This window comes from Spermophilus citellus (assembly GCF_964194105.1).
Source record: "Spermophilus citellus genome assembly, chromosome: 3".
Taxonomy (NCBI): Eukaryota; Metazoa; Chordata; class Mammalia; order Rodentia; family Sciuridae; genus Spermophilus; species Spermophilus citellus.
The window spans coordinates 105,134,152-105,149,294 of record NC_138184.1 but is presented as its reverse complement, the minus strand read 5'-3'; the positions used below and the strand labels follow the sequence as shown (position 1 = coordinate 105,149,294).

The 15,143-nt window shown below is 42.7% G+C and overlaps 1 protein-coding gene and 1 pseudogene across 3 annotated transcripts in view; one reads left to right on the top strand and one right to left on the bottom strand.

Moving 5' to 3' along the window:
- LOC308643674 (immunoglobulin lambda-1 light chain-like) overlaps positions 1–15,143 on the top strand; it is a 375,374-nt gene that overhangs the window by 344,418 nt on the left and 15,813 nt on the right. The window lies entirely within an intron of this gene.
- LOC308645231 (KH domain-containing RNA-binding protein QKI-like) lies at positions 277–1,873 on the bottom strand (annotated as a pseudogene). The gene is made up of 3 exons: positions 1,624–1,873; positions 743–1,013; positions 277–643 (listed from the first exon to the last, which is right to left on the bottom strand). The product of its transcript is annotated as a KH domain-containing RNA-binding protein QKI-like (transcript).

Here is a 15,143-nt window from a genome sequence, read left to right as displayed (position 1 = left end):
GAGCTGGAAGACAATGTTTTTTTTGTCTTTTGTTTGCCTAGATGGTAAGACAAATGAACAAACAAGTCCCTCATCTTGATGCACTGATCACAGGCAAGCAAAGGCAATGATCACTTAAGTGCTCAGCAGGCAGGTTGGTCAGGTCATTATTGGGCAAAGAGTTCAGAGATCAGAAGTTCATAGGTTAGTTGCCAGAGTCAACTCCACCTTTGGTCACAATCCTTTGGAAAGGATGGACACACATATCATGCCTTCAAACTTTAGTAGCACTGCACCTCACACACCATTGGGTTCAATAGGGTACTCAAGGACTGAAGTGGCTGGTGCCAACGTGTAAGGTATTTTTAGGGTGTGTAGATCAACCCAGCCTCTGGCCCTGGAGGGACAATCACAGCAGTAGTGTGAGGAGTTCCTTTTGGCATGACAGAGGTCTGTATTTGTCTGATCAAAGGCATTATAGTAGGGTCAGCTGGAGAAGAGTACTCAGGGTCACTGGTGAGAGAAAAGGTGCAGCCACAGTTATGATCCTTGGAGCAGCCGGGGCTGTTGCCACAAGAGAAAAGACAAGGTCTGGTGATTTAATGTTGGCATCTCTGCAGGTGTCATTCAGAATCAGAAGCTCCATCAGCTGCATCTTCTTCAGCTTTCCCAATACAGTGACACATCATGGATGTACCTTGTTCTCAAAATTTTATTATGGTTGGATAAAATTAAGGTTCTATAATTTTAACTCAGTTTGAATGGTTTCCCCTTCTGCTGCAGGTACCAGTATTTGCTTCACTTCTTAACTGCTGTCTTTAGTTTTACTTTGCTCTATTCTGAGCACCTTCCACAGTGATTAGTACATCTGAATCATGTATATTCTCCCAATTCAGTTTGTTCTATTTGCTCCTCCTTCTCTTTATCTCTTATTGAGCCTTTGCCTCAGGCCATTGTTTTACATCCATTTTCTGCCTCAAGCTCTTTAGCTGAAAATCCTTTGGGGCCAAAGATCCTACCAAGAAAATTAAAATCTAGATATTTAAATTTTTTGAAATTTTTTTACACAAATAGAGCACAACTTTTCATTTCTCTGGTTGTACATGATGCAGAGTCACTCCATTCGTTAAATCATACCATACAAAGGGTAGTGATGTCTTTCTCATTCCACCATCTCACCCACACACACCCTCCCCTCAACCTCCTCTCCTCTGCTCAATCCAAACTTTCTCATTATTTCCTTGACCCTCCCCCAGAATATTATGGACCTGATCCACTTATCAGAGAATATATTTGGAACTTATTTTGTTCCATGATAGTCTCCAACTCTGTCCATTTATCTATCAATGCTATAATTTCATTCTTCTTTAAGGCTCAGTAATATTCCATTCTGAATATGTACCAGTTTGTTTATACATTCAACTGTTGAAGGGCATCTAGATTGTTTCCACGGTTTACCTACTGTGAATTCAACTGCTATGAACACTGATGTCACTGCATTACTACGGTGTGCTGATTTTAAGTCTTTTGCATATACACCTGGGAGTGGGAAAGCTGGGTCAAATGATGGTTCCATTAAAAGTTTTCTAAGGAATCTCCAATCTGCTTTCCAAAATGGTCACACCATTTTGCAGTCGAAAAAATATGAATACTCTTTTACAGACACACTTAGTTTCTCTCATAACTGAGCAATTAGTCTCACATAATCAGGTAATTTTGCACTCCTTTTCTTTTTTGTACTGCCATTTAATGTGTGTACATGTCTTTCAAGTACTCTCCTAATTTCTTCCTCTGTCAACCTCTGGAGGTGGCTGAAGATCCTGCAGAATTTGGACAGGCTGCTCAAGAGTTTCTTGTCCTTCACCAACTGCATCAGGTTATCTGGGATTACCATTTCCCCTGACCGTATTCCAGGCTCCACAGATCACTTCACCCAATTCCATGGCACCAGCACCAGACAGGAGGAATGGGCGGGGGCAACCGCTGGGCACTGTCTGCTGAGGACCCAGTGTGCCTCTCTGCACTAGCCCCTGCTCTGGGCCCAGAGCTGAGGCCCATGGAGGCTTGTATATGAGCTACAGTGAAAGTTGAGGAATGTGTATATATTCCACTGTGAGGAGATACAGTGATATATGCCACAGTGGTTCTGGTGGCCCAGCTGTATGGACAATCTTATCCCCTAGATGTATGCTAATAGAGGAATTGCTGATAGGAGACAAAATCTGCTGTTTAGGGCAAGCCCCGCAGAAGAATCCTAATGTAGACCATGGGAGTTTGGGAACAGTCATGTCACCTGCTGTAGAGAATTATACACCTTTTGAATTACATCTCATGGTGCAAAACCTGTTGCTGGTAGGTACAAAACAACACCAGTCATCACTTGAACATGAGGCCAGAACTGTGTGATTTGTCAGTCAGGTCAAGGAGGCTCGGCATAATGGATAATTTGCATCTGGGAAGGAGCAAGAGCAGGGTTCCCTCCCAATACTCCACATGGGCACATGGTAAAGGCCCCATATCTCCAAGTTTCCAGTACCAGACACTCTCCCAGGAGTCCCATGTATGTCCCATGGGTGGAGATGAGGCTTTGGGTACAAGGTGAGTATGACACTACTGCTACCTGAGGGCTCCAGTTCAACAATGTCTAATAATAATACAGTGAAAGCTGATTATGCAATGTCTCCTAACCACATTAAAATTAAAAAGGCATGCATAATTATTTTAATAATGTTATATAACCCACTATATCAAAGTAATATGTATCATTTCCACAAAGATTGGATGAACATTATTTATAATTTACATTCTTTTTCTCATGTCATTTCTTTGAAATATGTTACATGTCAATTTAGACAGTAAAATTTTCTCAGAAACATCTGCTCTGTTTTCTATTTTCTCATTTACATTTGTTAAGGTAGATTTACTTAACCAAATAACTGAAGCAAGATTGGTAATTTTCTAACCATTGAGTTGTTAACAAAAATAACATTTACCCTTTGATATTTACAATCACGTAATATAAATGTGATTCGTGGTTTTTAGAATAAATTCAACTTTGAAGGAAAATGATGTTTGTTTCAAAACTACAGTTTGACCAACTCTCTTATGAAAGTCCATAATTTAAGTAATATACAAATATAACACTTCTAAATCTATGTAGTATAATTGCTTAAGTTTTTATTTCTTCTGTTTAGATATACATGACATTTACCATTCTTGTGGTTATACATGATGCAGAGTTACGCTGGTTGTGTTTTCATATATAAAGACAAAAGTTATATAAATAATATAATTTAGGGGTATAAAAAGCAATCTTTTCACTGTTCACTGTTACAAGCTCCTGCTATTGTTACATTTGTGTTCGTAGAAATGCAATGTGGATTTTAAGTGACTTTTTTGATCACCATGCTTTTAGTAAAAATAAAATAAACTCTGTGTTTGCAAAGTCATGAAAGTATTTTGATGCCAGGTCATAATCACCAAAGAGTGACCTGAGAAAGAAATGATCCTGATGATGAGGTGGATCTTAATTCATTTGGTGTGTCTCAGGTGGCTTCCTTCCCTAGACACACATATGTTTTCCCAAGCAGCTCATGAACAAAATGCCCATACTTTCATGAAGAGAGAGTATTCATGTGGTCATTAAAACAGATTTCCACTCACAGAGGTGCCCTGCCTATAGCCAGGTAGCAACAGCAGAATCCAACCCTGAGTTCTAATATGAGGTTATTTCCTATGGGAAGCAGCCAGGTACCTCAGAGCAGATTGATGACACTAGACCTTTCATCATGGCAGACTGATATTAGTTCTCAGTGAAATAGGAAATTACCCTTGAGAGACCTTGTTTTCCTTGCCTGCAGTGCTTCTGCCAAAACGGTTATCCATGGACTTAGTGAACAGCTTAACCACCATTGTGTTATTCAACATGGGTCTTCTGAGCACAATGCTTATGTCACAGCCAATAATCAGGTCATATTCCTGCCCATTTCCCCAACATTCTAAAACACCAGGTCTGACAAAAAGGTTGACTGGCTTTTGAGGAGTCAAAGATGAATCCTGGCGAGTGGTTACACCCATATCCAATATATGATGTTTGTGGCATAGGCAGGATTCCTGGAATTGCAATGAGAGCATGGGAATGGGAGTGCTCCACTAGTGACTCACTAGCACAATGTTTGCTTCCCATTTCAGTAATTCAACCCTATATTTGTCTAGTGCAGAGGACTTAGTTCCAAATGGAGGACACAAGAATGACTGCTGTAACCTGTGTCCAAGCCTCCCTTTTTCTACTCATGATAATTAATCACTAGACCAAGTTGGGGCTATTGGGACATGATTGGTCTTGATAATCAGGGGAATTAAGTTGCCACTGCTGACTGAAATAAGGAGACAATGCATGGAAAGAAGCATTTCTCTAGTCCTTCCTTGGACCATAGTTAAGGTCAGAATACCAACACAATCCACTTCAGCAGGGCTATTGCTGCACCAATGTTGTCTGCAGTGATGATTTGGATCATTCCACCTGGCACTACTAGCTAGAGATCAACACTAGCCAAAGCACTTTTGGTGGTCAAGGGACTTAGAAATGGGAAGTGAAGAAAGTATCAATGATGATCACAGGAATTAGAATTCTATGGGAAAATATTTATTTTAATGTGAATGTATTTGAATATGTTTTCCTTCCTCTGTCTGATCCTAGTGTCATCTAACATAGATGTGTTGAAAATAGGCAACGTTAGCCAAGCATGGTGACACATGCCTGTAATCCCAGCTTCTCAGGAGCCTGAGGCAAGAGGATCATGAGATCAAAGCCAGCATGAACAAAAGCAAGGCACTAAGTAATTCAGTGAGACCCCATCTTTAAACAAAATACAAGATAGGGGTGGAGATGTGGCTCAATGCTCTAATGATCCTGAGTTCAATCCCTGGTACCAAAAATAAAAAAAAAAATTAGTTAACTTTATATTTCAATATTTAATTTACAGGATATCAAAATGGAGGGAAATGAACATACTTGAGGTCAAAAGTATATTTTATTATATTATTGGGAAAAGATGAGCATTTTTGTCATGGCGGTTTTTTGGATAATTTTATCTTAGTAGATGTGGCCTGGATATCATATGGATATGGGAATGAGTTTCTGGTTAACACAGGTAGGATATGGTGCCTTTTTTAGTTACAAATTTCATAGCTTCAGTTTATTTCTTAAAATTGATTATATCTATATTTTTGGTAGTAGGAAGAATGCTTTCTGTTATACTAGCCATGGAGGATAAAAGTGAAGCCCTGCAATCCTGTGACTCATGCCTGCATATGTGTATCTATTGAGCCACTACATAGAGAGGAGAGCTCAGGTTGTTCACATGTCCTTGGATTAACCTCCAGCATGGTTCTTTTGTTCTTTTTTTAAGAGAGAGTGAGAGACAGAGAGAGAGAGAGAGAGTAAGAGAGAATTTTTAATATTTATTTTTTAGTTTTCGGCAGGCACAACATCTTTGTTTTTGTTTGTGGTGCTGAGGATCGAACCCGGGCCGCACGCATGCCAGGCGAGCGCGCTACCTCTTGAGCCACATCCCCAGCCCTCCAGCATGGTTCTGATACTTCAATTGTTTCATAATCCACAGTAACTAGGATGTCTGACTCTACTTTCATTTTACAAAATGCAAGGAATGAGTGGTACTAGATGGGGCATCTGGATATTTACCACAGAATTTAGCAGCATAGAGCAGCTTTCTGAGTATAGAATGGCCTTCCTGGTCCATGATTAGTCAGATATGTTGCTGATGTGGTGAAAAACCAAACAAGAACAATTTAGAGGAGGAATTTTTTTTTTGACTCATGCTTTCAGAGGTGTCAGTCCATATATGGCCATCTCCATTGCTCTGGGCCCAAAGTGAGGTAGAATATCATGACCAGATGACATGGAAAAGAAAAGCAACTTGACTCATGACCATCAGAAAGCAGAGAGACCCCAGCTCACCAGGAACAAAATATAAACTGCAGTGTCCCACCTGCAGTGATAACCTCATTCAGCCATAGTCTACCTGCATATAGTTATCACCTATATCATTGGATTAACCATGGATTAGTTTACACCTCACAACCTCTTCATTTTTCCTGTCAAGATTCTTGCATTGTCTCACACATGAGCTTTTGCAGGACACCTATATCCAAACCATAAGAATCCCTGAATGCCCATGTGGGAGATCTCTCTTCATTGATTTCTGTCCTCAAATGCACAGCACAGCTGGGCTTTCTGAGACCTTTCTCATTAATCTCTAGATTTTGGGGGTAAGTGTGTGTTTGGTCACCATGCAAATTATGAATCCTCTGGGCATAATACTAATAGGAAGCCACTAAAATAAACTGTGGGGACAAAAGAAGAGTCTGAGGATTTGGAGGTTCAGCATTCAATTTCCTTCAAGCTGCTTTGGGCAAAGTATCACCCTTGACTTCCCTGAACAATGGTTATAGTCACTTTCCAGTTGTTGACACCTTTGCCACTCTTCCAATTCTTCTGAGCTGTTTGTTTGTTTGTTTTTAATCTGAGTCTAGTTCAGACGGTCTGTTGCCCTTCCATGTTCCTGTCAATGGGCAGAGCAGCTCCCTGCCGAGAGACCACTGATGACAAGTGCCTCAGCATGAGGTCACCATGGACCCTCACATTCCTCAGAGTTTTCTCAGTAGCTCCCAGGTGGACTTTGGTTTCATCTTTGGCATTTCATTTAATGTTCCTCTTGTTGTTGACAAGCTTTTATACATTTCACATGTTATACATTGTTTACTTATTCAACTGCCTCCTTTTATGGATTTACTACCAATTTTAGCCTTAAACATTGTGTTTGACACATCTCATTCTACAATGTACCATTAATAGCCACGTTTGTTCTTTTTTTAATCATCCATGTTTTGTGTGGCATGTCTAAAAGCACCAGAATTCATCCCTGATGGACAAAACAACTTTAAGTCCCTTATTGTCTGTGAAGTTAACCAGTGTCATAGTTTCTAGAGCTGAGCTCTTAAAGATGATTTGTCAAGGATTCCTCAAGCAGAGAGGATCCTTCCTCTGAACCAAGGTGAATTCCAGGTTCAGGGCTATGAATTGAGGCTAGTGAGAGTCAGTGTCACTTTGAGAGTCTCCTCAAGGAGCCTGTCCATACTCCATGCAGGGAGAAGCGAACAAGTTCTCCCTTCACTCATTCAAGACCACATAGAAAATTCTTCCTGAGGTAAGGTATGTATGGCTGGAGGTGGGAGGAAATGCCAGAGAAGAATTTGCAGGCATCTTTGGAAGACCTTAGATAAAGAAGCCTTCCCAGGGATGACTTCTGGACAGTGGTAAATCATTCCCTGAGATTTGCAGGAGGCACATGCAGTCATGCTGGGAGAAGGAAAGAGACCCTAGGAGCTCCATCTTCTCACACTGTGCTACCTCCTACAGAATCTGGACCTCAGCGTGTTCTTCCTAAGGAAATTCAACTAGCATGGTCTGCCATGCCTACACATACAATTAGCCTCCTTCAGTACATTTCCCAGGTGAGGTCCTCTCTATGCCTTGGCTCTTGCCAGTGTCCTGGGGGTGACCTTGTGATAGTATGACCCTCAGAATGTGGTCACTGCAGCCCCAGATACAGTTTAAACTCTCCTGATGTCCATTCAGGGACTGAAGTTGGACTCCTCCTGTTCACCCCCAGGGTTGCCTATGCAACCCCAGTTTCTCTCCTGGCTTCCTCTGAATGCCCTTACACTGACACTTGCTGGTTGAGGATTAACAGAGTAGCAGTGCCCCTCCTGAGGACCCCAAATCTTCTGTCACTGGAGAGCCTGTTGTCAGGATGTCCAGTCTCACTCTGTGCCAGTTATGCCAAAATGTACCCTGTCCTATGTCTCAGGTTGGTGGCATTCACAGTGCATGGGAAGTCATGGCAGGTCAAGTTCCTGTTACCAGGGGCTTTGTTTCTGTTAGAAGACAATCCACCAAATGCAAGCCTATCTCCCCACATGCAATAGTTTAGAGAAATTTTGTCAAACCTTGTGCAGATGCAGGCTTCTTAGGTATTGAGAAATCAAGACTTGTGTGTTCCAACTAATGTCATCACAGATAGTAACAGACTTCTGCCAATGTGTTGTTTTCTGCATGTGTTTTACCTTTTCATAAGTTCCTCACTGCTCCACTACCATCTTCCATTATTATTGGTTTATTTTTCCCCATCATTCCACTTTGGTTACCTTTTGTATCCTTTTATCTATATTTGAAATTTATTTTATAGTGGTTCTACTATGAGTCACGACCATAAGAAAGTGGCTGTTGCTTTACACCAATTACTTTACATCAATACCAACATAGTTTGCAATGATGCTGCCTGAGTTCTATTACCATGTTCCCTCTCCTCCTACTCTCATCTATTCTTGCATATGATGCTGTTGTCACAAGTATGATGTGCATATTGGCATTCTTGTGCTCATTTCCATTCTTGATTCAAACTATGAACATTTTCTCCTGTCTTTTCATTCATATGGTAAAATGGTAATTATTTCAGGTGTTTGTTAGAATGATGGAAAGCGAACACAACAAGAATGTAGAACCACAGTCTAATCCCTGCATCCCCCCTCCTGTAGCTTCCCCTGCTGCCTTCCACTGGATTCCAGGCCTCCTCCCTGCAGAAGAGCGTCAACTCTTTCTGGTCTTCAGTTCCTGCTGGTCTCTGCTGCCCCCTATTGGACTCTGTCAGGGAGCATTCTAAGCAGTTGGATGGAGAGTTTGAAGTTAAAGAATTGAAATTGCCCTAAACACCACTATTGGGTTCCAGGCTGACTCTATCCCAAGTATAAAGTGCCTGGTTCTCTCAGATCTCTGGCTTGTACTGGTCAAGTGCCAGGACACTGACTTTACACAAATATGCTCTGTGTCTTAACACGAGAAACCCTCCCTCTCTGTATCCCCACTAACTCATCAACAGAAGAAACTAGAAGATCCTTGCCAGGATGGTAAGTCTTGTACCTGAGGGAGAGCTATGAAAGGGTCTACTCATATCACCAAAGATCACCACAGGTGCCAGGATTCTTAGGTTCTCAGAGGCCTCTCCAAGGGGACTTGGATCTAGAGAACTAGACTCTAACTGAGGAGTGTGAGACTCAGAACCATTGTTATGCCCCCAGACAAATAGTCATCCTCTGCCTCAGAATACCCAATTCCCCACTCTGCAGTGGGACAATCACGTGACATGAGAAGAACCATTGGGGATAAAATGGAGCAGAAAACTGAAGACACCTGGGCCTAGGAAAGATGAGTGTCCTATAGCCCCAGACATAGTCTCTAAGGCCTGTGAGTAGAAATCAGGCAGCTGGAGGCTAGAGCAAGTCCTTCTGACAGGGGTGCAACTATAAGGGCATACCTACTCCTTTTCCCGAGGAGAGACAAGCCAGGCTCCAGGGACACTGAGAAAAGGGCCAGCTAGACCCAGACTCCTTTGTCATTACCAGAATTTAGCTCTCAGTGTATGTCAATCTGGAGCAATGGAGGGTGTGGACATCTAGAGCTGCAGCTGCAACAGCTAGGGAGATCCCCTGCCCAGTCCCCTAAGAATTTCCCAGGATCCAGCCAGACCCGGATTTCCGAATTTCTGAGTGTGGCCACCATGTGAGGATGTGGTCTGTGGTGAGACAGCTGCTGCAGGTGCAGGTGCAGGATGTAGGGGGGAGGGGACTTGGGACTGGGTGATGGTATAGCTGGGGATGCTATGTTTAGGGACAGTCCCTTTTATTCTCCCTGAAACCTGGGACAGTCCCTGGGGGAAACCACAGCTTCTAGATCCTAAGTAGTGAGAAAGTCATGCCCGTATGGGGGTGCTGTGGAAGGAACAGCTGTAGCCCAGACTCCTAGGATGGAACCTGCCACCAATCTCCAGGTTGTGAGGAGTCCAAGGCCAGAGGCAGTAATGAGACATGTACCCTAACAGGAGAGAAGCTGAACTGGCTCAGGAAACTCCCAGGGGTTGCCCACTGAGCCCTGCAAGACATCTTTTATACCACCTTGTTCATCTACAAGGTCAGTGACATGTGGGGTTTATTAGCACCAGTCCTGGCCCTCAGGAAAAAAAAAAAAAAAAAAACATTGTGCAATGGAAAGATCCAACCTGGAGATCCCTGAAATCTGATCTGATGAGTTAAGAAAAATCATTCAATTATGATTACCATCCTTCACTTTATCTCTTTCTTCCTTCTCTTTATGATCATCATTGATAATTGTGAAGGTTCTGAGACTTTATCATATTTTCAAACTAAAATGCAAGCCAGCCACAGTTTCACAGATTCTGCAGAACACAAAAGACTCCTAGATCAGAGATAAAGAACAGATTGTCACTCACAGCAATAGCAGGTGCCCAAACAACAGCTTTTCTTACACTGTTTTCACAAACCATGCAAAGAAGGTCAGGTGACATTTGTGCACCTGAGTTGAGCACCCCAAATCTTTTATTTAGTTCAGCAAGCCTACCTGTTCTCTGCTCCAAAGGGAAACACTCTCTCTACCTTCCAAGGTTGCTCACTCTACAAACATCCTTGAAAATACAGTCCAGAATGAAGGTGTTCAACACTTTGGCTCAAGAAACATGAAGAAATGCAGAGCCCCATTAACATTTTTTCCTGACAACCATTATCTATACCAACAATGGGAAATCCCATTTCCATTACCACATCCCATGGATATGGTTAGACTGATTTTCACCAAATGTAGCAGGAATTTTGATTAGTTTATAACTCAAAACACGGACCAAGCAACTCCTCAAAGAAGTCTTTCAGAAAATTTACCTTGGTTGGTCTTAGCAGGGCCCTTTAATAATTGCTAAAACAAAACAAGACAAATTCCCACAGGGCTGCAGCTATGAATTTCAAGGGATGCATTTAAGATCTTATGGTATAACAAGATAATCATGGTTGACAAAAATTCACTGTATATTTCAAAGTAGCTAATAGAGAGGATTTTGAAAGTTCCCCACACAAGAAATGATAAATGTTTGAGGCAATGCTTTTGCCAATGAGCCTGATCCAGTCATTTTAAATATATGTATAAATATAAATACACAAACTTAAATATCACACTGTAACCCATAAATTGTGTACAGATATTATGTATAAATTAACATTAAATGTTTTTCAATGAATTTTCTGGCAGAAAAATCAACAGGAAAACCAAAAACAGATCCACACTGCAGTCCTAAGAACGGCAGAGCAGGGAGCTTTCTGATCAGGATCTAAAGTCCAAAGTCCTATGGATCTCAGACATTTGTGTACTAACTAGTCTTCAGGGAATCAGAGTGCAGAGAGGTGAAGGAGCCCAAATAGCAGCAGTGCACAAGTAAGGCAGAAGAAAGCTCTATTCAATCAGGTTCAGATTGGGCCCATGTTTAACTGAGCAGCTATCAGAGACCTGACTCTGAGATTTGAGTTTTCCATGCACTGAGCAGCCTGACACCATCTGGAAAACAGGGTCATCATCAACAAAGAATGTCCTGATGCCATTCAAAGACCACGCTTCAAAATACAATGCTAGGCTGGTTGCCTCTTGGCCCTGTGGCATCATACAAGTAGGAAAACTTTCTGAGCATCAACTTCTTCGTATTTAAATAGGGGAGGATTAAAGTGTGTAAAGCACTCAGCCAGTGCTAAAGCATCACTATTACCATTAAATTATGAATGATATACCTTCCCCTCAATGCACCCCAGCTCTAAGCCTGTGCCCATCCCCCTCCTCCTCCTCTATCACTGCCTAACAGAACTCAAACTTTGGCTCAGCAGGGAGCCAGTCATAAGTCTTTCAGGTGGACCAAAGACTAGAAATGCAAGGAACAAGCTCATTCCTAGTTTCTAGCTCATCCTGCACCCCACTTCCTGAACAAACTTGGACCCTACATTCATCTTCTCTGGGTCTTAGTTTTCTCATCTGTAAAATAGGGATACTTGCCCTAAGAATACCCAAGAGTTATTCTGAACCCCAAAGTGAAACAGCAAACAAGGAAACCAGCATTCATCAGACACCTGCTGGTCTCAATAATCCTCATAACCTCCCTGATGCAGAAGAACATTCTCTCCATTTTACAGACAAGAAAACTGAAGCCCAGAAGTGACCTATGCCTGAAGGGACTCAACATCTTGATCTCACCACCACTGCTTGTCTGGGGGGTACAGAATCACTCCCTGAAAGGAGGATCCTTTCCTGATTTTAGAGAGAGCCAGACAGGAGCATGCCAGGCTTGCCAACCCAGCCAAGGTAGGATTGGTCTAAACTGGCCAGAGTGCAATGTGTAGGAGTTGAGCCTGAGGCCTGATCAGAAAAGCCACAGCCTTGACCCCTCCTCCTGACATCAAGTCTTCTGGTGCTCCTGTTCCAATGAGCACTCAGCCAATTTCCACAGCCTTTCTAGGCCCCTGGTGACAGTCCACAAACCCATGACGCCCTTGGGGAACTAAGGAAAGATGCAAAAGGTGGTTCAGGAGGGCCCCACCCAGAGCTACAGGGGTGGGGCCAGACAGGTGGCTGCCCTGAGGAGCAGTTGGGCCCTGGATCCTTATCATAGCAGGGCAGTTAGCAGATGTCTCTCTGCAGGAGACCCCCAGGGGTAACAGCCATGGGCCCTGGATCAGGCCAACTGAGGACAAGGACAAGAACCAGTCCAGGGTGAGGAAAGGGCCAAGGGCCTCATGGACCTGTATATACTACAGCAGCCGCTGCCATCAGGAGGACCAGGACTATACCCTCTATGAACCCCATGCCACAAGGGCCTCTGACCCTGAGAGCAGACAAGGCCCAGGGTAGGCCACTGGGTACTGGACCCTTCTGCTGCTGCTGGACCTGGCAGTAGATGCCCATGATAGAGGCCCCAATGGCAGCAACTGGGAGAGGGCCATGGGCCCAGGAGCCTGACCATGAAGCAGTCTGTCCAACCTGCAGAGCCTTGAAGCAAGTAAGGAGTCTTGGGGGAATATGGGAGTCTCAGTTGAAGCTGGGAATGGGTGGTAGAGGAGGAGGGCAGGAGAGGTGGCAAAAGGGGTGACAAAGTATCAGCCTGAGACACTGGCCTAAAGTGCTGATTTTTTGTTCATTGTGGGTTTGTTTGAATTAATTTTCAACATTGTATTGAAGTATTATTTATCTTGGTTCCTCAGTCTTTTTGCACTAAGGATAGTGCCTCACTCACTCCCCCTAGTCCATTATTAGTATCTCCCATTTGCACAGGGTTCAGCCTTTCCACTCCTCCTTCTCCCCGCTTCTGCTTGGCTGTGCTCTGAACCCTTATGGTTTGGCTAAGCCACTGATGGTGAGAAGCAGGGATCCAGTCATCAGACCCTCAGCCAAGTATCCTCAACCAGGGCTGCATCCTGAGGTTGCCTCCTTCCCAGAGCTGTAGATGCATGACCATGTCTTGTATTTTGTGACAAAAAGGGAGGTGCTGGGCAGTGAACCCAGTGATTGACCCATGATAAGCCCCTCTCTACCACTGAGCTACATCCCCAGCTCTTTCCTATGATTGTTTTCTGCAAAGCCCTTCCCCTCAGAATGAAGTGATGGTTTGGTTTGGTCTCCCCAAAGGATGTGCCCTCACTGCCTTGTTCATAAACATTTCCTGGGGGCCAGGCCTGGATACAACAGAGAAAGCTGGCCTGCACCAAGGGACCTAGTTATGGGGGACAAACTGGTGGTCCTTTCTAGGAGCCATAGAGTTAGAGAAGGGGTGCTCCCTCTGTGGGTTGATGCCCAAGCTGGTATCACAGACAAATGGGTGCTGGATAGTGATGGGGTAGCCCAGCAGACACACTAAAGCTTCACAGAGAGTGTAGGGCGTGGGCACTACAAGGGAAGCAGGGAGCTGCTGGGCTGAAGCAGATGCAACCCCTAGGTCTGGTGCCCCAGACTAGGTTCTGCTGACTAAGTGCAGGCTTTGGGAGATTTAAGTCAGAGTCAAACTTGTGCTTTGGAAAAACCGGCTGAGGTTTGGAGTCTGTTGTGAGGCCAGAATTGAGTCCAGGGACAGAGACAGAAGACAGAGTTGGGGCAGCAGGGGGGAATCTGGGAGTTGGTGAACTGGGACCACAGACTGCTCCTAGGCATGGGGAGAATGCGCTAGTCCACATGCCAAAATTGCTATGAAATTAATGAATGAATTTAGAGCAATGATACCTGGGAGGAATGGGCACTTTCTTGAACTGTTTATAAGGATTTCAATGTACAACAAATTCAGCAATAGGCAGCAAGTCATGAAAGAAACTGGGCTTATCTACAGTGTGTAATTCCATTTCTCAAAATTTATCTTAAGGGAGAAAATAAAGCCATAACCAAAGATTTACAAACAAGACCGTCTATCTAGCTTAATGTTATTAATAATGGGAAAAATTGGAAATAACACAAATATCCATGAGAAAGGGTGTGACAGAGCAGTGTGGCATATCATAAAGCATCTTACACAAACCTTCAAAGTTATATTTGTAAGGTAGACTCTGGCAACAAGTTACTGCTTAATAATGTTATTTTAATAATGTCATGAGAAAGGAATCAATTTCATAAAAATTGTTTCCGAAGCATATTTATTAATAAGAAAATTCATTTTAAAAAAGATAATTGTGTGCATTTTCAAAAGCCTATCTTTAAAATTTGAAGAATTTTTTTAATTTTTTTAAATTTTCCATAGTATGTCTCTGGCTGGTATAGTTTCACTTCATTTAAATTTTAGTTTTATAGCTTTCTGACTTTATGAAAATGTTCACACAGAGAAATATTGCATTTTTGTCATCTAAAATAATTCTAATAAAATAGTAACAGTTTTTGTAAATATATAAGTACTTTCCTCAAAAAAAAAAAAGAGGGGCTGAGGTTGTGGCTCAGTGGTAGAGCACTTGTCTCCAACATGTGAGGCACTAGTTGCAATCCTCAGAACCACATAAAAATAAATAAATAAATGAAGGTACGTGTACATGTACAACTTAAAAAATATATAAAAAGAAAAGAAAGAAGTATATTATATACAGAAGATAAAAAGTAAATAGCAGACATTTTCTGTTACCCTCTCTCTCCTACCACCTTTCCCCAAAAACCTATTCCACTTTCCATGGCCACTGTCTTGTTGGTCTGTATAGTTCAACTCTTTCACTGTATGTGCATTCTTGAAAAC